Here is a 24,864-nt window from a genome sequence, read left to right as displayed (position 1 = left end):
TTGAAATATATGTTAACTTTTCTATTTAAAGTAGCTGGGAAGAATATAATTCATGGCCTTTTTTGAGATGCTGTTATCTTTCATCTCATTGATCTTGCAAATTTACAGCTGGGGAGAAATATAATTATAATGGTAGAAAGGGATATTATTTCACTACTTTAAATTATAGCTGTTTCTTTGGGTTTTTTTAACTGAATAAACTGTTTAAAAAAAAAAAGAAAGAACAATAATTTATCATAGCTGTAATTCCTGTCTGAAATTTCTAATGGTTGACAACCTTCTATTGTGCCCTGTAAGCAAATATTCTTTATTCAAAGTACTAGGAAAACAAGACAAAGAGAAATACTGCTAATCCATGCCGCATAGAACACCAGTTTGCACTCCTTTTATTTAATATGGTTAGATCTTTTTTCTGCAAAAAAAATTAGTATTTATTATATACCATTTCAATAGCCATTGTCAAAATTGTAACTGCAGATAGACAGTTTTAGCCTGGCACACAGGGTATAATTTGCTTTTTTTTTTTTGACTGTGAAAATCATAAAAGAGTTTGCTAATAAGAGGGTTTTCCATGCACAAGCCTGAATTTTCTCAATTCCAAAGAATATGACTATTTTTGGTAAAAATGTAAGATATTTTGCTCTTGCCCTTTTATTTTTTTATAATCAAGCTATAGTTCTTATTATACTATCAATAATACAATCTTAAAACTGCTCTACATGGTGTTTTATAATGGCAATTCTGATGCCAAGAGTATGTATTGTTTTTTTGCCCATGTTATTCATGTTGTGCATGGAAGTCAAATAATTTTCCATTCCACTGACAGCCCTGAAACATTTTGTAAAAAAAACCCTGTTAAATGCTTACTAATATAATGTAAAATGATGAAGATCTACAGATTGTCCTTATAAGAGTAGCATTTACTAGTTTCTATGTTAACAAAAACCGGTCTTTAGTTCAGCATTTGAAGTCTCTTGACCAAAGAAGTGTAAAGTAGAAGGAAATAAATTGCATGTGAATCATAAGGAAATAAGTTTCATTAACATCAGTAACTTAGACTTACCTCAACAGAAATATAACTTCTTTCTGATATCGCCATGCTTTTTTTCTGCTTCAGTTAGCTATTTAAACAAAGCTTTGCACTCTTGCAGCAAGTCTCCCTTCAGAGAATAAACTTTCTCACTGGGCAGCAAAAATGTGTACATTTAGTTAAAATGAACTTTCCAGAAACATTTGAATGAATGGGCAGATTCTGAGCCAGCTTCTAGCAAAAGGCTTATCTATTGCCCCATGTGAAAGCTCAGTATTGTTTTGATAAAAGCTTGAATGGAAAACCGCTGATCTGAGGTAGTACATGTTATTGAAGATGCAGACAAAGCCATTTTCAGCTGTGTATGCTACAAAAGTGTTATTGGTAGAATAACATAAATTGTGTGCCATTCCTTAGGGTACAATATGTGTTCAGACACCAAGCATACATGAATCATGTTCCTACCAAATTTATTTGCAAGTACGCCTGATTTGCAAAGATGGAGTTCAGCAGGAATATCAAGAGATATGTGGGATAGCATTAGGGAAAATGTCATTTCTGACTTTTCTACTGCATGTTTTCACTTCTACACTTTTCCACGCTATACCAACTGGTTTAGGTTACTGTAAATTCACAGAAGTTCAGTTTGCTGTATTTTACACGTTTCTGTCTTTTTTATAGTCAGCCTAGAGTACTAAGTCCATCAATCTTGGTTATAATAATGCAAGGCTGATTTATTTTCTTTCTTATAACTGCTCCCAAAAATGCAGACCTAAGAAGCAAAATTACTTGGTTGATGAAAACACAGTCATTCAATGATGCAGACACCTTGATTTCAATGGAATCACAATATTACTAAAAGTGGGATTTTTTAATAAGGTAACAATTGCTTTACTGCTATTCAGTGTTATACTTCATGTGTAAATGCATTTCAAATCTTTTAACTTTCCAATTAATGGAAACTGAACCCAAAACAAGGACAGGTTCTGGAACTTTTTGCTACCAGCTCAATCTTGTCAGGTAATCAAATTGTTCTGTTCTTCTCCTGATCCACATTTGTATAAATGAATAGAAGATATGCAGAGCCACAGGTTTTGGAACAAACAGTAGCCCCTGGTGCTATCCTTGCTGCTCAGTGCTCTTGTTCAAACAGCCATGTTAAATCATGTTAAATCAGAACACATGGTAAATCAAGTACTTCACAAAACAATGACATTGATAATTCTCTTCGTAAGACTATTTATTTTTAATTTAAATTTTATGGGAATACACTTTCCTTTTATTTTCTCTTTTTAATATAATAAATTTATACCAACTTATTCCATAACTGATGCTGCTCCAGGAGGAGGCAAGCTGTTGTCTCTATACTGCTGTGTAGGAGCCAGCTCCTGACAAGGCTATAAAGGGTACATTTTCTGCCAACTCAAAATATTTATCTTCTGGAAAATTCTTCATAGCATCTGTGAAACAATGCAGTGAGTATTTCTCATGGCCTTATGAGAGTCTCATGTTTCAGCCCATGCCATAGGCACTCCAAGCTTTTCCCATCTGACTGTGACTCATCATGCCTGCAGCTCTTGGGGTTCACCTAAGAGCAGAGGAGATCAGAAATGATCCTTCAAGGGCCCTGTTGCCTGTCCCAAAGGTATTGGCCTCCATAGCTGTTCTGAAGTCAGACTGGACTGCTTGGGTGTAAGAAAAATGTGGATATGAAATACCAACTCCATGAGACACCAAAGCTTCAGATCCCAACTGCGATCTCTCAGGTCAGAGAAATGCAGAGAACTGTGTAGCCATGGCATCTAAAAAACACATCTTGTTTGTCAGAGCTGGTCTGGCAAAAGTACCATTGTCCTGGTACAGGTTTTTAAGCTGGAAATTTAGCAGTGTTTCCACGGAGACAGAACAACCCCATTGATTTAAAAGGAACTGCTACTGATTTGCAAAAAAGAAGAGTTAATTACGGGGAGGTCAAGGCTGCATACTCCATTTTAATTAAGTGAACTCTGAATATTATTTTAAAAATGCAAGCCAAACAGTCCTTAAAAAAAAAAAATAGAAATCTTATTTTCCAGTATCTTAAGCACTACTTTAAAGAAGTGCTCAGTGACAGCAGCAAAATTCAGCTAGAAGACTGTGACACTGGAGTTGAAATGCCCATGTATGGGTGTCTACGTGGAAAAAAACGCTTAGCCTGTGCAGCTGATAAGGATCTGATTGGTGCAGCCTAGACAGATAACAGCCCTGACAGCTCAGTTCCACATGGACACTCGCACTGGGGCTGCTGAGCATCTCTAGGTTCCATAAACTGCATTGGTTGGATTTTCACTGCTAGCAATGGCCAACCAGTCATCTTAAACTGTGAGCTAACACTTGCTTAAAGAACCCTTAGGGTTTCTATTATAAGCTTTTTGTGGGTTTCTAAACCAACTTTCTATGATATTGTGGGGCGTGAGCAAACTTGTTTTTCAGCTTCAATGCCAGATCCAGAAATTACTATGTATATCCAAGAATTTGAGATAAATTAATATTAGAAAGAAGGAGGGTTTTTAAAATTAATTTTTGGTCCATTGGGCTGATGATGCATTTTAACTTTTAAATGATCTTTAAAGACCATATCTATTTGGAGAAACATTTCTTATAAAATTAATTATATTTTTTAGTTCTGCTTTTCTTACTGTTTTTTTTTAAAGGGGTCTTTTTGCAAGAGACATCTAGAATTAGATGTTATAAATTATTTTGACAGAATAATACTATTGTGTGTTCGTGAGCATTCCCTTAATTTGGTGTGTGATGGTGATGTTTTGTATTTTATTTAATTTTGAGGGGATGAACAGTACACTTTAAAAAGGAAAAGCATCTGCTCAGAGTTTTAGGAGTAAATGGGTATATTTTGAACAGGAGGTAGTTCTTGAACAGTGCACAATTGTCTTAATGCCTCTAATTAATGTAACTTCACAGATTACAACAGTCTAATTGGATATCTTTGTATATATGTAAAATGCAAAATGCTTATTGTCAGTCAAGCTCCAGTGAAAATATACAGAAATGGAATGAAATCCATAAAAGACTGCTAAAAGTATCCTTCAATAAGTATCTCCCTGTTTAGAAATACGTTAAAAATAATAAAAAACTATAATGACTGGTATTCAGAAGAATGTTAACTACTAGCAGTGCAGGAAGTGTTTCTTTAAGATCAGGCTGTACTTTTAGTTAAGTAGGAGAACTTTGTGTCTCATAGGTGCTTGCCTGTTTCTGCTCATACCATGTGTAGCCCTTCTGATGTATGAACCATTTGGCATAACAGACAATTTATATATAACAATCACATTTAAAATCAATGTCTGAAATTACTTTTTAATTAAGGACGTTGTTTCCCATAGCTACAAACTATTTTTTATTTTTAATTCATTAATAATAAAGGCGGACTTTACTTTTTCAAGGTTGAGGATTAATTGTGCAAGATAAAAATTATTTTGACACAGCTATCATGGGATAATAAGGTGAAGCTGGTTATGGAATGTCCTGTGATGTAATCATCTAATATACTACACAGGTTGAACTTTATGTTCACTTCCCCAAAGCAATTTTATTGCTTGAATTCTGAGCAGCCTTACAGTCAGCCCACTCAAAATCTTTCATTATAAGTCTCTAGTTAAACCTCTGCATTTTGCTTAATATTTTTCTGTGTTGTTTACAACTAAAAACTTACTAACAGCTAGGACAACTAAAGAGAGCATTCTTTACATGGTCCAAGGAAGAAAGGGTCTGTTACTCTATTTAAGTATGCTTCACTTTTTCTCTGTCCTCGGTTCTGAGAGATGATCAGCTTAATGCAGAAAATCTACTCATTACTTCTGCACTATACTGAAACAGATATGGTTTCTAATTATAAAAATTGGGGCAAAATAGAAATATTTAGGGCAGCCTGCTAAAAAATAAAATTTAAAAAACCAAACAAACTGTAAATAGACAAAAATCTTACTGTGTTTTTTGACCAGTTTGTTCAATTAACTCTTTGGAATTGTTCTGTGGAAGGAAATTTCACTATAATCTAATGCAGATTTAGTTAATAGGTATAGATGGAAATCTAATTAATGTTTAATTTCATACTCACTATTTTCAGTGTTTCTGCATTTGTAAAGAGAAAGCCAGAAAAAACTTGGAGACCAATCTCTCTGGTTTCTGTGGAGGTATACACATCCAAAAGACTGATTTTTAGATTTTTAACTGCTATTTCCAAGATATCTCTCCATTGTCTCACTAAAATGTCATAGGGACAGGCTTTGGGAATTGTACTGCAGCTATACTAGGCCCTATACAAAAAGCAGTTCTGCTTTATTCACATTTAGTCAAGAGAAATGAGTGGAAAAGCAGACCTCAAGTTAAAGAAAGAGGAATCTTGGAGTTATCCTGCTAGTCAGCATCAGGACCAGGAAGAGAAAGGCTCTCTTGGTTCTCACTGAAATATTGTGGGTTTTAGGTAACAAAATCTTTGTAATTCTTAATAAAAACTAATAACTAGTTTAGTTAAAGAAGCACCCTGAAAGGTTTCATTTGTTTTGCAATATATCTATTTTTCATTTTAATGCAGTAGCTGATTGTTGCACAGGATCTCAGTATCTACATTCCTTTGATCAGCTTGGACTATTTGGGAAAAGAAACAAATATTCCATAGCTGTGCAGCATGAATCACTTTACATTTTGCTTTTCCAAGGATATGTTTTCTCAACAGAAATCATTTGGTTCTCTGCTGTGCAGACCAACTAGTTCCACATGCTAGTTCCATAAAACAAATTAAAAAACCCACAAAAAACAACAAAACTCCATTTTTTAAATTACACATCACCAAATTTGCAAGTGGAGATAGATCCATAAAATCTGGATCAATTCAGAGTAGTCTTTGCCAAGACATCATCTCTTTTACAAAGTGTAAATTTCAGAAAGGGATGGCGATTACATGAACAAAAATCTCAACATTTCAGTAAGACCATTCATTAAACTTCCTTTCATATGCTTTCCTCTTAGCTGGGTTGGTAGAATATAATTTCCCTTAGCTATCTGATCTATCTATTGCAAGGGAAAGCTGCTGCTCTTTCTATTCCTGTGTTTTCTTTGCTTTTGAAAATACATCAATTAAAGGAAGCCTAAATATAACTAAGCATTGAATTTTTTTTCTACATTAAAATTATTAAGCATATCTCCCTAGCAACATATTCAGTCCCATTCTTGCTTATATATTATTTTGCCAAGGCCATAGCTTTGGTTTTGATGCTATGGTTCCAGTCCAAATATCAATTGAAGTGATTGAGACTCTACTTTTTATGTACTAGGTACTGGATTATGCTCCAGTAGCCCAGTGGGGAATTAGAAAAGCAATTACTTTTATTAAGAAGCTTAATTCAATGAAAAGACCTTTTCAAGGAACTTAATCTCAATTTACAGCTCATTGTGCCATTAAAAAGTAATGCGGTCCTAGGGCATCAGCAAACCAAAGTGTTGCATCTTTGCAACAGATTTTGCAGTGAGTGCTAATGATTTTGTTCTTTTTTTGTGAATTATGCAACTTTCTTGAATTTATTCAGTCAGTTCAGCTGGGAGAATTGGAAGGTTTCTAACTGTAGCATCACTTACTCTTTACTAGGCTTGACAATTATTCTGAATGCCTTTTAGTAAGAAGGTGTTCCTCAAATACATTTTTCTTAGGAATTAATATTAAACACATTCAGGTGCATAATTTTTATGCAGATGAAGTATCTATGATTTTGACAAGTTACTATAGTTTACTTTTCAGCACTGTTTATCTCAGGATCACTAAAATCTTGCTGTCTGCTTTCTGAAAACTGTGTATCATCACTTTTTTAGTTGTTTTGCTGTATTTAATGCCAAATATCACAAAAATAGCAAAACTGCTCTATGGGCCTTACATAGAGAATCTAAGCCATTTAATATTTTTTCCTAGCTGAGATGGGATTAGTAGGAAAAATGATTAGAGACTTAGAGCATTATAAGGTGGGGAATTTCTCTTTGTTCTTATCTTCCATAGTACAAATTCAATTTAATTTATAGCTCATTAAACAAACTTTCTATTTCTGTTGTGTTTCCAGAACATTTTTCTCTTTTCTCTTTGTCATTATTTAATTTCTTGAAAATATTGCAAGTTAGTGTGAGTTAATATTTGGAAGTGTCCAAGGTCAGGCTGGATGGGGCTTTGAGCAACCTGGTCTTGTGGAAGATGTCCCTGCCCATGGCAGGAGGTTGGAAACAGTTGATCTTTAAGGTCCCTTCCAACCCAAGCCTTTCTGTGATCTATTATTTTACCTGTATGCATCCATCAGTTTTTCTCTGACCTCTTTATTTAAGGTTATCTTTCTACTCTTTGCATATAGTTCATTGGTTTAATTTTTTTTCTTAAAGCAAGAATAAAGTACATTTATATAATAGTAACTAACAAAGATCTCTTAGTTTTCATATATCTAGGATCCCATCTGTAGCCTCTAATGTTGGAAAAAGAAAATCTCACCACCTTTTCATGAATATTCACTAATATGGACTAATTCCTCCCAGTGTATCCTGAATGGAGTAATTTAATAACTTCTAATTACAGAAGTTACAGTTGTGACATCTAATTAAAATTTTAAAATACAGTGAAGTGAAGGATTTTAAAACTGTAATTGAGGTATTTTCATTTGCTGTGGTTGTCAGTCCAGTTAAAGCTCAGCATTTTGTCCTGAATTCAGGACACTTTTTTCCTTAGAAAGGAGAGAAGCAGCTCTTGTGTGCTTTTGCTTCTGATATAATTTGCAAATTTGGCCATTCTGGGAATAGACTGATCCCTCATTCTGAGGAAGTAGCTCAGTTATTTAAGAAGTAACTTTGAGCATTTAGTGGCTGTATCTGCATACTAAAATTGTTTTGCTGAAAACATTTCTATTTAAAATGGAAATGTGTCATTGCATGGCCAACTTTGTCACAAGTCCTTTGGTATCTTGAAAAACCTGTAAAGACCTGAGTCTCTGGAAGGGGCTGTACTGTAACTGTACAATACCATACTGAATCCTTACAGTGACAGAGTGTACATCATAAGCTGTATTCTTCTCAAATTCTTCTCTCCTGTCTCTTTTCAAGTGTTTCATGCCAAGTATTACCTCTCTTAGTGCTTTCAGTCTCAAAGAGACCTTGCACTGGCTCTTTGTAAATTGCAATCCTTATTCTTTTGTAGAAGTGACCCAAATTGTCCCTGCTTCCCACTGTGTGCATGTGAGTCAGCTGACAGACCAAGCAGAATAGGTAACTGCTTCACTTATGCTGAAACCTTTTTCCCAGCCAAGTTGCTAAACTAAGTGTCTCTTATCTGCTTGGCCACTGGCTTTCATAAAGTTTACAAGAATTTGTCATCCTGGAGATTTCTCCCCATCCTAGGGAAATATTATGAAGGAGCATAGATGCATTTGTAACAACACCAGATATTTTAAGCTTTTCTACTGAAATCAAATGGGGATTATTTAAAATGCTGTTGTATCATAAAATTATAGAAAGGTAAGGGTTTGGAGGAGACCTTAAAGATTTTCTAGTTTCAAGGCCCTCTGCTTTAGGCAGGGATACTTCTCACTAGGACAGGTTGCTGAAAGCACCATCCAGCCTGGCCTTGAGCACGGCCAGGGCTGGGACACCCATACCTTTCTGGGCAACCCATTCCAGTGCCTCATCACCCTCACATTAACAAATTTCTTCCTAGTATCTAATCTAAATTTCCCCTCTTTCAATTTTTACCCTTTTTTCCTTGTTCCAGTTCCTGACTAGAAGTCCCTCTGTATCTTCCCTGTAGGCTCCATAAGGATTCTGGAAAGTTGATAGGAGGTATCCATGCAATCTTCTCTTCTCCAGGCTGAACAGTCCCAGCTTTCTCAGCCTGAAATATGTCTTAGTTTTCTAGCAGTAAAATCAGCTTTGCATTAAATATTCCATCTTTGTTAAAAGCTGAAAGTTGTTTTAAAAGCAGAGTACTATTTGGGTAAGATCTGAATTTACAGTCATCTCAAAAAATAAATTGAGTTTTAGCTTTATGATGACCATCACAGAATTAAAAACCAAACCAAAAGCCAACGAACCAAATACAATAAAACAGGAGATTGTTGAACTTTGACAATTGCAAGATGTGTGTCTATTTTGTGAGGGTAGTAAGGAGCTGGAGAAGTCCCTGTATATCTTACTCCAGAACTCCATATATCATAGCAATTCTGATGTTTGCAGCACTATTTGGAATTGTTGAACAAGATGATTTCTCCCTTTCCCTTCCACCAGTCCTGCTTCCCTCAGTATCTATGTCAGGTGGAGCCTCCTACAGAAGAATCAGGGATCAATCAATAAAGAGTAGAAGTGGTGCATAATGTCTGAAATTCCAACTCACAAGTGCTAAAACACTGCACCAAGAATAACTGTATGCAGGTGGATGACTATTCATGCATATGCAAATGCACAATATCAAGGAGATAGCTTCCAGATAATAAGCCTGAATATATAAGTGATCGAAATTAGCACAATTTTCAGCATCACGATTGGGTTTTGTTCTGAAAGGGGCTGTACATGTTTATTCATATTAGCAGACAGACAGAAGTAATTCCATTCAAGACAGTTTTGAAAATAAGGGCTAATCAAAGTGTTTGTTATACATTGAAACAGACTCAGCATTGCAAAGCTATTGAAACTAAAATATTATAAAAACTCTTAAAGCAATTAAAGAAAACAGAAGAAACATTAAATTAGTTGGTATACTCAAAATCTGAGTGCAAAAAAATTAGCCTAAGAAGTTTAACTAAGGAAGTAGCAAATGAATGCATTGTATTTATTGTTTGGTTTCCTGATTTTGGTTTCATTTAGGTATTAGAAGCAAACATTTCCTATGCCATACAGCTATAAGGCTGTAGTTCATATAAGCCAGGTGAATATAGACAGTCCCATGGACTCATTTTATGTTAGAGATCAAACCAAATTTGCTACTCCATTGTTCTGGCACTGCATAAATATTCACATCAGAGAAACTCCTTGCTCCAGATAATTTCAGTCTAGAGAAGTAAAACATATATAAGTGGTAATAGGCTTGCTGTAAAATAGTATAAATGACTGATTAGATTATCTAGGCAAACACTTAATATCAAGTTCCACATATGTGGTTCTTGCATCTTGCTGTTTAATGCTAAATTCAATATGTCACTTATTCTTTAAAGCTTAGAAACTGGTGTAGCACATATCCATATATCCAAAAATGGCTCTAGTCTTCATGGTTGAGACATCATGGTAATTTATGGAAAAGCTGAACCAGCGTCAAAAGCAAATTCAAAGCATAGTCATTGATCTAATAGACATTTCAGGGCATCTCCAACAGGTATTCACATCATCTTAAAAGTGCCATCATTTATTTTTTAAAATTTGTCAGGAGAATGAGAAAGCAACAACCTCAAAACCAGAGGAAGCTGTTTCAAACATTTTCTGAAGGGGTTCAAAGTCCTCTCCTCCACACTGACAGAATTTTAACATTCAGTCTGTTCTTGGTGGAATATGTCTCTGTCACTTCTTTGATTTAAAGAAATTTTATTGTCTCAAAATTCAGTTCATCACATGGCTTTATAGACCCCCTAGGTGGAAAAGCATCCTGGAATCCAGAAGAAGCAGAAGGTGGAATCAAGTTCTTGGCCCTCAGTAGGAGCATCAGTACAGTACCGTTCTTGTGCTTTGTCTGAGTCACCTTTTCTGTATTGGTTGGCATTCACAGGTAGCTAGGATGATGAATTATCTTCCTGTGAAGGAAGATTTGCAGATTTGTGAGGTTTCAGAAAGAGAAATCTGAACTAGGCCACTCAGGTCATGTACCTAACCACTGGGTAACCCTGGGCAATCTGCTCTTGGTGACGCTGATTGAGGCAGGAGGGTACAACCAGATGACCTCCAAAGCTCCCTCCAACCTCAGCCATTCTGAGATTCTGCTAAGTTTTTGAAACATTACCTCTTTGACTTCTGGCATTATTTCTGAGTGAAAAATCAATTTCCCTGTGGTTTGTATAGACTTTGATTGAGTATTTACAGTGGGAATGATTGAAATGTGTATTATATTTAGTCTCCTGAAGGGGATATGAAAGCAAATGGCCTACTGGTGGCCTAGGCATTGATCTATGAAGTACCAACAAAAATAAGAAATTTGTGGATATCTTTGAAAGTAGAAATTTAGTTACGTGGATTTTTTTTTTCTTTCTGACTGAATACATGAGGTTTGTTACATTAAAGGAAGATTTAAAAAATGCAGTCTTAAATCACAGTGCTGATTTTACAAGTGTAGATCTTGGATGTCAATTTCAAATAATGAGCCAATAGCAGAACCAGAGTAGACAGCAAAATTACCTAAGCTCGCTACTGAGTGCTTTACTCACAGGATCCTGCTGCTCTTAAAAGCCAGTTCCCTTGTTTTTGTCCTATTTACATGCTGTAAATCTAGAATAATCTATGTTGATGTCTGTGACAGTACAACTAGAAGAGAACTTAGCAAAATACAAAAGCAAAAACACATTGATAAACTTCTAAAATTTTCACTGGAAGCCATATGTGAATCTGTTCTCAGAGTTTTTTGTTACATACATGTTCAAAATACTAAAAGACACAAGCATTTTAATGATAGAAAAAAGTAATGAGAATAGAAATTTTATTAACTTTTAACAAAACATATATAAAACTGAGTTACTTGAAGTATCTGTAACACTGATTTGTATAGTACATTTAAATATTTTAAAATATATCAGTAAGAAAAGGCAGCAGCATCAAGTACATAAAAGTAAAATTCTTTAGGGATCTACTTTATTTTAGATGTAACAAAATATCCTTTATTACTTTGTTATAAAATATGTTGTTCAACTGATTTAAATAGATCTCTGACATTTCAGCAAAACAAAACTCAGATGAAGAAAAAGGAAAATCCTAAATTCCACCACAAACTATACAAGAACCTGAGATTTAAGGCCTATATGTAGAGTAGGTGCTAACTAGCCTACTTGCCACTATTGTTTTCTCTTCTTTTTCTGATTGCCTTGAATCCAACAAAAGTTTATTTTTGAAGCTGCTGGTGGCTTCCTTGTTACTAGCTTGAAGAAAAAGTACTCTTAATTTTTTTCACTGTTCAGCCCACCTTTCCTGCTTTCCTTACTTAAATTTCACTGATACAAGCCATTTTTGGAGATACTCTTCCACATTCATTCCATCAGCCCTCTGGGAAACCTTTCTTTTAAAGTAATTAAATGTAATTAGTTCTATCATCTCTTACTATTTTTTTTTTCAATTTCCTTTTAGAGATAATTCTTCTTAACTATTTCTAATTTATTTCAGCTTTCAAGTTCTGCTCATTTTCAGCCATAATACCTCTTGAATATGTAGAATAATATTATCCAAACCCTAAGTCTTGATGCTGATTCTGTTGTTAATTGTTCTCACCAGTTAGGTACACTCATGCTAATATAGTTTGATATGTAACTCTAGCTTAATATACCTCCATAGTATATCTCCTATCTGTTGTTTTTCCAAAAAAAATTTTCTTCTAAACACGTTTAATGAAAATGCAGATGAAGTAGGGCCAATTAGTTAGGTCTAACTAGTTAGAAATGCAAATTTTGAATTCTTTTAGTTCACTTGATGGTTTTATGACAAGTTATGCTCAAATATTGTGAATGACAGGCATATGTGTACTTTTTAATTTCAACCCTACTTTAAAATAATTTATTATAATTCTTGTTCTTTTTCTGATGCTGAATTTTTATAGGCTGCTTTTTCAAGCTGAGGAAAATTGTAATACCATTAGTTTGCTATATGTTCCTTTTCCTTTCTGCTCTTTCTTTATGCTGCATCAACCAGGAAAATGTTGCCATTTTCTTTTCTGGTTTACACTAAATGCTTTTCATTTTCATGGAACTTTCTAGATTGAATTAAACCCATTTTTCTCTTCCTTATTGATTCATTAGTTCTTTAGTCAGCTATGTCTGTACTGATACTTATTTAATTATAATCCACAAAAGTTCTATACTGCCTCTGTGGCAGACATACATTCTATGTTACCTCTGTCAATTCATCTAGGTAACAGTAGCTATGCTAACTTCTGTCTTTCTCATCAGAAATAATGCAGGGAGATGATTGTTATAAATTTCTCCTGCATATTTATTTTTTAAGACATGACATCCCACTGTTGGCCTTTCATTAATCCACCTGTGTGAAGCACATGTGCAAGCATGATATTGAACATAACCAACATGAGCAAAGCAAAATCTAGAGGAAATTTATAAAACAGAGGAAGAAAAACTCTACACTCAGGAGTCCCTCAATATCTTTCATTTTGTATTTTACTGACAGGAATGACCTCTGCACTAGATGATTACTGTGAATGAACTAAAAGCATCTAAGTTTAATCATTCTGTCCATCAGTTCTTTTAACAATTACAGGGATTATATTATGCCTCAATTGTTCTTGAACTAAGTTGAAACTATAACAAAAAGCCTTCCTGTAACAATTACCTTGGTCATTGAATGTTAAATAGGGATTCTACCATATGTGTTAAAATTCAACAAATGTTTAAGGATATGTTCTATCTTTTCACACAGTTAAGACAGTTCAGTAAACATACATATGGTAATTAATCTTAAAACCATAATTTAAAATTAAATGCATATTTGCGATATATAAATAAATATATCTTTTTTGATGTCTGCTAGCCATATGCTTCTTTTTTATATCCTGCATACATATAGAATTAAATGTAGTGAAAAAATATGCATATTACTCTTCTAATGCTACATCCAGAAGCAGACAGTAAGCACATTTTGCCCCTTACCTCCTGGCCTGGTTAGGTACTATAATATTTGTATAGAGCTCTGTCGTCTTTACATTTTAGTGTTTCAGAATGAGTGAGGTGTTAGACATCTGCATCTTAAGTAATCTTTAACTAAATAATATCTTGTCAGACTGAGCAAACATCTCTCATTTAGTATGGCTAAGGGCTCATTCCTGCATCCAGTTAAAACAAACAGTATCTTTCATGTGGATTTTAGAAGCTTGTCAACCCATTGCTCCATTATATCTCTGAAAATACTCCCACTGACCTAAGGTTGGCCAAGGTCCCTCTTTGAAGTAGGAACAACAGAGGGGAAAAAAAAAACCAACTGTACACGGAAGGTAAAGATGAGAGTAAGTTGTGAGGGAAAAAAGGTTTAAATTCACTGAAAGGTACTCTACTATACTGCCTTTGTCCTTACTTCTTTTGTACTTGTCATTTCTTCCTTTAATGCACTAGAGATAATATTATGAAACTAGAGCTCAGACAAACCCATTAGTAACTTGAGCATTGTTACACCTATATGTCAATCTGTATAACCACTAGGGTTGTCCAGCCTGTAAAGGATTTGGGGAGATGTAACAGTAGCCCATGGAATTAAATGAATGAGGCATCTAACAGGAAGGAAGGGATGTGCTCTTCATAGTTAGGCGTGGGGGGAAGACATGGGGTTATGGGCATAAGTGGAAATGAGAGGTTCAGGCTTGATATATGGAAAACCAACTTCACCATGAGGATGCTCCAGCACTAATCATATTGCCCACAGAAGTTATGATGTCTCCATCTTTTGAATTCAGCCCCTTAGCCTGATCTGATTTCATCCTAACTAGAGATGTCCTAAGTCTTTTCAGCCAGAATTATCCCATGACACATTGTTCAAGGTGTGATCTATAAAATACTCGTTGGAGGGGGCTAATAACACCCCTAGTTACTGCCCAGGATGGCACTGGCTTTCTTCTCTGCCAGGACTCAACGCTCATGCTCAGCTTGCTGTCTGACAAAACTCTTGGTGCTTTTTCAAAAGAGTTGGTCTCCAGCTAGGCCTCATCACTGAGGGTTTTTATTTTCCAAGTGCAGGGCTTTGCATTTCACAAGGTTTCTGTCAGACCTTTCCTCCAGCATGTCTCAGTCCCTCTGGATGGCAGTCCTCCTTTGGCAGGGGTTAGCCTTCTCATCTGCAGACTTTAAGAACAAGTACTCCTGAGTGTCCTTCAGGTCACTGATAAAGATGTAAGGACATATCCTTTATCCTTAAAGATATATTCCTAGGTAATAACACTTCCTATTAGAATTTAGATAGAGTACAGCCCATTAACCAATATCCTCTGAGCCCAGCCATCCGACCAGTTGCACATGTATCTAGTTTCCACCAATCCAGTCTGTTATGTCCCAACTTGGACAGGAGACTGTTGTGAGAATAAGCATAGAAAACCTTGCAAAAGCCAAGATAAGTACCATCCACTGGTACTTCCATTTTTCTCTCATCCATATATTCAGTCAGTTCATCACAGAGGACAGTCAAATTGATCAGGCTAGATATACCCTTAGTAAATTCATGTAGATTGCTCCCACACATCCTGCTGTCCTTCATATGACTCAGAATGTATTCCAAGAGGAGTCAGCCTAGGATTCTCCCAGGGCAGAAGTAAGACTGATCTGTAGCACTTGGATCAAGCAAATAATCTTGTGTGCCAGTGTTAATTCACCAGGTCTGAATTTAGATGCTTTCAGTCTTAAATCATAATTACATTAATGAAATAATAGCTAAAGGTTCTGTTAGAGTATCTGGTATACTAGATAACAAGCCCAGAAAAATAGTTCAGCAGATTAATGTAATTTCCTCTAGTTTCTCAACAGTCCTTGATTTTCTCAAGTACAAATGTATGTTCTGTGGCTTATTTTCTTTCAGCTACCCTAGCTTTTATACACACACACACACACACACACACACACACATATATGTGAATATATATACACATGTAGAATATCAGTAATATGAGTCATAGTAGACCTACAAATGCGTCTGGGTATTTTGAGTATTTCACAAGAATTTTTCCCATCCCAACTGTGTCAATAGGTATAGGTATATTACTGTGTAAATATGTATATGGGTCAAGTGGACTATATATACTATTGTATGGTATATCATTATCACTACAATAACTAATGTAAAGTGATATCAGCATAATCTATAAAAGGTCTTGTTTCTGATGAAATGGTTTGATTCCTTTGGATCCCTATTACTGATTGCTTGTGAATTTGCTGTTTCTGGGAGGGAGCAATGTAGTCTACTCCATATTTACATTTTCTGATGAAAACACATGAAGTATAGAATTACTGTGAAGAAAGTTGTTTCTTTTTTTCACTTAATTCCATTTTCTCCACAAAACTCTTCATATAGTGTAAAAACGTTCTAAGGCAGATGAATCAAATTTTGATAAGGTTAATTTTTTCTTTAACAAATTTGGTGAACTACAGTTGTTTCTTAAAACCATATACTGTGAAAAATACTTTCTTTATATATAGCTTGCTGTTACATTAGCTGACATGGAGTCAGACTACTTTTCATTAGTTTGCACCTGTGATGTAGAGTAACGCCACTACTGAAGTCAGATTTATAAGTGTGAACCCTATTTATTTCAAAACTACTAACATACTATAACTGCAGATGACTTTTGCAATATATGAAAAACAAATAAAACATATTGGAAGCTGAAAATAATTTTTCTGTTAGGATTCTCAAGTTAGGTGCTTTATTCTGTCATGAATCATATAAAAATGTAGGGCTCCAAGTTCATCATAGTTTTTATTAAATGAGCAACTTTAAGTCACGCTTAGCAACAAAATTCATTTAAATATCCAAACACAGATCTTTGTATATAGTATAATAAATTTAATATTTAAAATTCTGGCTGTGGCTTCTAGACATCTGTTATTTTCTTTGCTGTGAGGGAGTGAGCTGTTAACAGACAAACTCTTCACATATTTTAATCTGCTTATAGTAGGAGCTTGATTAAAGGAGGGGAGGACAGGAGCATATACAGTTTGGGCAGCATCCTGCTTCTGGAACAGGAGGATGGAGCTCTATATTGAAACCAGAACAAAGATGCCTATGCAAATGTGCTATGCACAAAGGCTGCCACTGAGCTCTGTGCTGAGGAAGCCCTTAGCCACAAACCATAACCCATCTATCCCCATCCTCTACCTGTTCTCAAAACAGCACATAATACAGCAATGCTTCTAAAAATAGGCATGTGGATAGCAATCTCCTAAATATTTTCCAGTGGAAAAATGAATCTTAATGTTAGAGTCCTTCAGTTTCACATCTTTCATTGATCTTTCACAGCTCAGCTGTAGTGAGTTGGCTTGCACCTGTGTGAAGGTTGTTGCTTTCCTAGGGCAAATGAAATGTTGAATGAAGGAGTTAAGTTTTCTTCCTGTGTCATAAGACCTCCAAATTTTTCTTTGGAGTTTTAAAGCTACAAGGGTCAATGGAGTTGTCATTCCAAACTGCAAATGAACTTGTGGGACCTTTGCCATTTCAATAGGAACTGAAGTTGGACTCTGTTTTAATACACAGCAGAAGAGAACAGTAAAGGCCTAAGTTAAGTGAATATATGGAAATTCTGCACAATATAAGAAAATGTATTTTTAATTAGGATCACATTTTTTGCAGCAATTTTTATTTTTTATATGACCATGTGTAACTGAGAGTGCTTCAAAGCAATTTTTAAGGCAATATCATGATTCAAAAGCTGCCCTCTGCCCCCTACCATGAGATGTAACATTTTATTGCAAGACCTATAAAAATTTTGTGTTGTACTGGAATGATTTATTACAATTAAGTAACTACTCACTGTATTTCAGTGTTTTGATCCATATTTAGTAACTTGAGGCTCAAATATACTGGGACTGAATTCCTCCCCTGGGAGAAAAATAATCTCTCCAAATCAGTGTTTTAAAGGGAAAGCAATAGATTAGATAGGGGGAACTAAAGGCAAGTACTTGGCATGTGCAATTGTGAAGCTGGCATTTGGAAAGATATTTATAAGGTTGTCCACTGGATGTCAATTTAAAGGCTAATAGGTATGATGCTATGCATTTGAGAACATATTTTTCCAAAGTTACAGAAAAGTTGTTGTTTCTTTTGGTTTTGTGAGAATATGAAGAGAATTAAATGGATTATTTAGAATACAATCAGAATTCATTTAAGACAATCAAAACTACATCAAAATGAAATTTTAGTTATGCCTTTGTATCACTGAGTATATGGTATAAATATGTACTTATGGCATTATATAACATAAAGTTACATTTTACTTATACATAGGAAGCTCATCTAAATTTTTGAACTCTTATGTTAAACAAAAAGTTGGAGTGTCAATGAGTTTTGGAAATATGCTAATTCAAAACACTTAAATATCTTTAATGGTGGTGTGGAGAAGCTAATTGATAGAGAGCAGGTACCATTTATGCTGAGGAAACCATGTTCAGTGTACTAGGTGAATTAAGGAATTCTTTAAGAAACCTCTCTATAAACAAAATCAGGCTAGCATGGTTTTGCATGGTTCCTAAAATAAAGAGGATTCCAATAATTTCTAGCACTTGTGTCTTATGAAAATTAAACTCTTTAAATGCACATTTTGGAAAGGAAGAATGGATACATGTACAAAAGAAACCAAAAAATGCTGGTAAATATTTTTTATTTTCAAACTTCAGTGGATTTATTATATAAAATTATTAGCAATATACTAAATTTCATCTACATTGCCTAAAACATTTTTCAAAGCTAGTCTTTTAGTGCCATATATCGTCAAAGTGAATATAAATAGAAATTAATGTCATTATAATTAAACATAGAATCAGGTTCCCAGCTTAAGTTCTGAGGCTTATCTGATCACTCAAGACTTGGTGAAGATGGAAGTTGGTAGTGCATAGAAATCTCTCATTAAACACACTGGGAACCTGTCAGTGAAAGTTTGATCAGCTCCCTAGTTCTGTCTTGCTAAATGGTAGGCACTGGCACAAAGACATTAATTTCCATGCTGTTGGTATTCTGGTCCCTCTTTTTTTTTTTTTCTTTCTGAGTAAATCTGCAAATTCTTACAGGCCCTAGCTGGGTTGTTGCTACCCTCAGAGAGGTTCCGAAACAGGTGCTGGAGGAAAGCAGGGGCCCAGGGCAGCGTTCCGCGGAGCGGGCTAAGCGAAGGTCCCTCGGCCGTACGGAGCCTGGCGAGCCGGGCACAGGGGCTGCTGCTGAGGCGGCTGCCGGGCGCCGGGCCGGGCACTGGGCCGGCCTTGCCGGGGCACGGCGGCTGCCGAGGACCGGACGGTGCCGTGGCAGGGAGGGCGCAGTCTCTCCCAGCTCCTTGAGCCGCGGGCTCCGGCGGCGCAGTGCCCGCGCACCTGCGTGGGAGCCGCTCCACGGCCGCCGCCTTTTCCCGGCGCCCCGCGGCAGCTCCGGCCGGGCAGGTAGGAGCGGGGCGGGCCGCGCTCGGCCCTCCGTGCCCGCTGCCACGGCCCCGCCAGCTCGCAGCGGGGAGGGCGACCGGCAGCCCTGGGCGGTCGCCATCGGCGGGGAGAGCCCGTAAACTTTGGGTAAGTGTTGCACGGGCTTAGCGCCTCTCGGCGCGGGGCAGCGGGTGGAGAAAGGGGAGCGGGGCTTTGCGGAGCGCTGCGCGGGTCTTGCCGCACCGCTGCTCCAGCGCGGAGCGGGCGCGGAGTCGGCGGGCGGCGCCCGGGGGATGCGGGCGCTGGACAACAGGTACGGGCAGCTGCGCGGGGGCGGGAGGGGCTGCGGAGGGGCGTCTGTGTGTGCGTGTGTGTGTTTGTATGTGTGTGTGTATGTATGTGTGTGTGAGTGTGTGTGTGTGTGTGTCGCTTCTCCCCTCCCCCTGCCGCCCGGCCGGGAAGGGGGTGGGAGATGTGCTGGCGCACCGCCGCTTAAAACCGCGCCGCCCGGAGGCGCCTGCCCGTTCCCGAGAGGAGGGCGGCTGCCGGCTCCGCGCTGTGCCGCGGAGAGCGGCGAGAAGCGGGGCCGAGGGCGGCGGTGACCCCGCGGGGCCGGGCCGGGCGCGCTGGGCTGCGGCAGCCGGCGGCGAGGCGGGGCGGGGGGCTGAGGGCGGCGGTGTCGCCGCCGTCGCTGGCGGTGGCCCGGCTGGATGGCCGGTCCCGCGGCTGCCCAGGGCGCCGGGCTCTCTCGCATCCCGGGGCCGAGCGTTCCCTCCGCCCGCATCGCACTGCAGTAAGTTCGCGAGTCGCTGGGCGGCCGGAGCGGTGGGAGCCGCGGAACTGGGGGGGCCGCGATGCGCGGCTGGGTGTCTGGGCGTAGTGGAGGGGCTAAGGTGAAAGTTGTAGCTTACCGCGGTGTGTTGAATTTGTCACGACGCGTCGCTTTGGTTTCTAGTTCCAGCCAATTTGCCTCGTCGACCTATATCACTTTGCTCAACCTCAGTCAGTGTCCTGATGCTGCCCCTGATAGCCGGGTTCACAGCGGTGAAGTGCTGAGGCATCCAGGGTAGATGCGAACACAGCGAGGGCAGGAAACAAAAGATGCAGATACAAACTTAGGCTTTAAAGGCTGCTCTTCTTAAACTTTAGGTGTTGATGTTACGAGCTTATTGTTGTGTTTTGGGTTTGTTTTGTTTTGATGTTTTTTGTTTGTTTGTTTTGTGGCCCAGTGTTGTTCTGATTCTTTTTCAAGAACAGTTTTATTTATCAGAGGTGAATGTAATTATATTTTTCATTGTGAGTGTCCTGTTTTGGAGATGGATTAAAGGTTTTCTCATCAGATTACTGTATCGTAGGTATTGTTTTTCTGGTAAACAAGAGATTGTAGGGTCTTCAGTTCTTCATTGTTTGACTGTTTTTCCGCAAATTTGGGTAGAACTTTATTAATTTTCAAAAGCAGTTTTGTCTGGTTGATATAAGGTTAGAGAAAAAAAAGGAAAACTTATAAAACCCTATCATAAAATAAAAAAGGTGATGCAACAGGATGGGGAAAACCAGTAATTGTAGCAGGAGACACAGTCTTTTAAGTTTTTATAAAAGCTGCTCAACGTTTCCTACTCCCATTTAGGTTAAATGACCTAATGTAGCAAGGTAATAGTTTTTCTTTGCACTTGAATGGTATGATGCACATATTTAGAAAGTCATTATGCGTCCGGGAAAAAAATCCATAGCAAGAACCTAATATGCATTCCCAAATGACTGGACTTGTGCTATGCTTTATGGATAACATGACAGGAAATAAGTCCCTTGCATCTCCCCAAAGTGGTAATCCAGTATTACTCAGAGCCTGAAATGTCTATCTAGTACAGAAGGAAAACAAGCATCAAGAAACATGGGGCATCACAAAGCAGCACTTTCCTCCAGGGGCTTCTCTTGTCTCTTGTTCGTTTGTCAAGGTAGAAGGACTTTGTTGTTGAGCATGGCAGGGAAGACTGGAACAGTCCAACAGTCTGAAATGTTTGTGGAGTGATATGTTTTACACTGTGAATTTGAAATATTTGGGTACAATTGTTAATCTAATTTACAGGCCTGCGAATATCAGATGTTGCTGTTCTTAGGCAGGTTTAGGAAAAACCTCGTTTCTTATACATTTTAAGGAAGAAGTATATATGAATGGTTACATGATAGCTGAAATCATCTTTTCTAAACACCTATAGGTGTCTCGAACAATATTTAGTAGCAATGTATGAATGAACAGATATTTTTTAAGACTTCATGCAGTATGAAAGTAATAAAGTTAATTGTTTCAAAGAGCACTAGATATTAGGTTTTTACTTATAAGGAGGTTCTGCACTGTTTCTGCTCTGGAACTGTCATTCAGGTGTCACTATAGGATGGACCTAGGTACCTTTTGCCTGTGGAATGAGATCACTGGAACAGGAATGAAGAGAATGTTAAGAGAGTTGTAGGAAACCTGTTAGACCAGCGTTTTGATAAAGCAGAGTGTAAATAGCACATTTGGGAGTAAAGATAGTAATAGGTTAATACTGGAAAACTTCAGTCACCTGGCTGGAGAGATGGAGTGGGCTTCTTGTGTTTTGTGTGTGCATGTCAGCAGCACTGAGTTCTTGTGAGTGGCACATAGAGAATGAATGATAATAGCTTGAAGTCATGCATTATATTTAGTGTAGTAAAAGCTAACAGCATATAGCATAGAATCATGGAATATCTCAAGTTTTAAGTGATCTATAAAGATCATTGATTCCACCTCCCTGCTCCTCATAGGACTAACTAAAACTAAACTGTGTGACTAAGAGCATTGTGCAGATGCTCCTTGAGTATAGATAATACATGATGTTTCATTCTCTTTGAATTGTTAGGACCTTTATTAGAACATAAGCCTTCTGCATACAATTTTAACAAGTCTTTTTAAGGCCTCGATGAGATGTGGATGATGAAACATTTTCATCTGTATGTGGAATTATGGAAGAGTGGTGACAATTAGGAGTGAGTTAAGAAACAATTGGTCTTGTTCTGTGGTTTGGTGTGCTGGATCGAGAGGATTTCAGCCAGAATTCTACCTGTGGAAAGGAGAAGCTACTTGTGAAAGTTGTTTATGTTTATTTTTAAGTTATGATAAAGTCCTCCCAGTCAAATCTGAGAGACATCAATACTGTGCAATGCTGTGGAAGAAAAGGATGCTGGCCTCCTGTAAGCTCCCTACAGCTCGTTCCTTTCAAGTAAAGTTTGCAGCCTGCTTCAGGAATTCCCACCTGAGCTTTGCATTACTGTCTAAAGTGAAAAAGATATCAAGAATATGGACTACACCTTGCTCTGGATGTAATTCCCAATTTCTTTTACACTTGTGTAGATTAGGTTCCAGGTGTTAGTTACTCTGAAGGAATTATAGCATGCCACAGCCAGGTTAATCAATAGAAGTTGGTATAAAAGGTTAGAAACAAACATTTCATGAAAAGAATTCCATGTAAAGACCTTCTTGACCTTCAGTTGTGAGTTTCTTCAGTCAGTTTTTTGTTTCCTGTAGCACTTACAGAATAATTAGTAACAGTAATAGAAGACTTAAGACAATTACTTGTCCGTAATTTCAGTTTTTCATAACAGTACTTCATTAATAATTTTCTCTTCAGAGACTTCTTTTATAGCTAAACCAGCAAATTCACAGTACTGGAAAGCTGAAGAAGTGACATGCTGGGTCCCACTGAGAAGAGTTTGATGTTTGTAGTTATTTTTAATACCTTGCCTAAAAGAGTGAAAAAAAGTTAAAGATTTGGGCTTTGAAACTGATATCTTGATTTTGTCAACCTGACCTAGTTTTCAGTACACTAATAATGCTCTTACTATGGATAAAAATGATCTGATGCAGGTAAAGTATTTAGGCTAATTCAGGAAGTTGGGAAATAAATATTTATTTAGTTGGAATTGAGACGAGTAGCTGTCCCCAAACACCCAGTAAAACAGCTTTATGCAATGTAGAACACATTTTCTTTTTTAATTGTTTCTGAAGAAAATAAGACTTCTCTGAATAATGTTTGCAGCAGTATAGCCCTGAAGGGATATAGTTAGTTTGCCACAAGTTTAAAAGCTTAACAAATGTAAGTATTTGGAGGCTGTTAAATTATTTCTTGTCCTGTCCCTTAATACATGTTTGGAATGTAAGTGTACAACTCTGGCACTATTGTTTTGCCCTAAACAGTTTTTTAAAAAGTAAATAAAACAAAGAGAAGCAGAGTTGTAGACATGTTTGTCAGTTCAGTGTTGCTAATTAGACTTCCAATTCTGGGGACCGATTAGCTTTTTATTTTTAGATGTTTGTTGTTTACTGTAGTAAATCATGACTAAAATGAACTCCAGATACTTCTTTCTTCTTTGTTAAGGATTTTAGGAATGACTTTTCTAATGGTGGGTGAAATATTTAGTTGTACAAATGCCATGAATTACTTAGTTACCTTAGGTTGATTTTCAGCCACATTTTGATTACTTGGTTTGAAATTGTTATGGTTTTTTTTTTTCATTAGACATTCAATGAGATGTCTAGTGCTCAGTAGCTGTAATAAGAAGCTCACTCTCTATTCCTAGCAGTAGTAGCAATCTAAAGAGATGTGATGAGAATTTTCACAAAAGTTTATGTTGGTGCATCCAAATCTGTGAGCTTTCTGCTGTGATATGCTGCTTTGCTTGCCTTTTGGGTTGCCTTGTGGTTGTTATGAAGCATTCCCATGTGGTGTTGGTTTAGTTGGGCAATGGGGAAAACTCACACAGTTAATAGAAATTTCTTTTCTCTTTTGTCCTTAGAGCATATTGTGTAAAGTAAAAGCAATGAGTCAAATTCATTCCCTTTGGTCTAAATTTTCCCCAGGCAGACACTTCTGATTTATATGGTTTGAGTTTGGAAATTACCTGAAATCAATCCTGGATGCTCTTGAAGTGCATGTGGCTTTTCCATGCAGTGACATATTTGTATGTTTGTGGTCTTAGAGAATTGAGAAGCTAAATTGAAGTAAATTAGAGGAATGGCAAATAGTAAGGCAGCTGAATCAGCCTAGGAGAAAATCTTAGGTAGTGTGAAATTGGCAAATTTTGCTGTCTTGTCTTCTGAAAGGAAAAAAAGTGGTTTTTTCTAAATCTAGAGGCTATGGCCTAGACATAAGAGTATGAACCAGTGTGTCCCTAGACTCAAGGGTCTGTTGCTGGTTTTGTCTCTTTAATTGTGGATTTTCTCCTGCTTCCTGGATGAATTTATGAATTAATCAAGTGACTGGGAGATAATGTTATGCCAGAAATAGGTTTTAAGTAGGGAAGAAAGAAAAATGAGAATAATAATAAAAAAAGAGATAACATTTATAGCCAAAACAATTTATACTGAAGTAGATGAAAACTGAAAGATTTGTGGTTACAAGCAGGAATGAATTAAGCAAGCAAAAGGAAATATATTTCTTACCTTTTTTTTTATTTTTTCAATTTTTTTTTCTACTTAGTCATCAATGAAAACCTTTTTCTAAA

At 37.1% G+C, this 24,864-nt stretch overlaps 1 protein-coding gene across 6 annotated transcripts in view; it reads left to right on the top strand.

Moving 5' to 3' along the window:
* Positions 1-24,864, top strand: part of DGKB (diacylglycerol kinase beta) — a 378,520-nt gene that overhangs the window by 27,525 nt on the left and 326,131 nt on the right. For 2 of the 6 annotated variants that reach the window (XM_077175559.1, XM_054639432.2), the window contains exon 1: positions 19,838-20,137. The exons of 1 other annotated variant lie outside the window; for it this stretch is intronic. The gene's annotated coding sequence lies outside the window, so the exon portion shown is untranslated. Of the gene's footprint in view, positions 1-19,276; positions 19,492-19,835; positions 20,138-24,864 lie in introns of those variants that run through there. 3 more of the 6 variants (XM_054639423.2, XM_077175548.1, XM_054639415.2) reach the window with 3 other exon arrangements.

Source organism: Agelaius phoeniceus, chromosome 1 (assembly GCF_051311805.1).
Source record: "Agelaius phoeniceus isolate bAgePho1 chromosome 1, bAgePho1.hap1, whole genome shotgun sequence".
NCBI classification, from domain to species: domain Eukaryota; kingdom Metazoa; phylum Chordata; class Aves; order Passeriformes; family Icteridae; genus Agelaius; species Agelaius phoeniceus.
The sequence above is the reverse complement of the archived record's forward strand: the minus strand, read 5'-3'. Positions and strand labels throughout refer to the sequence as shown.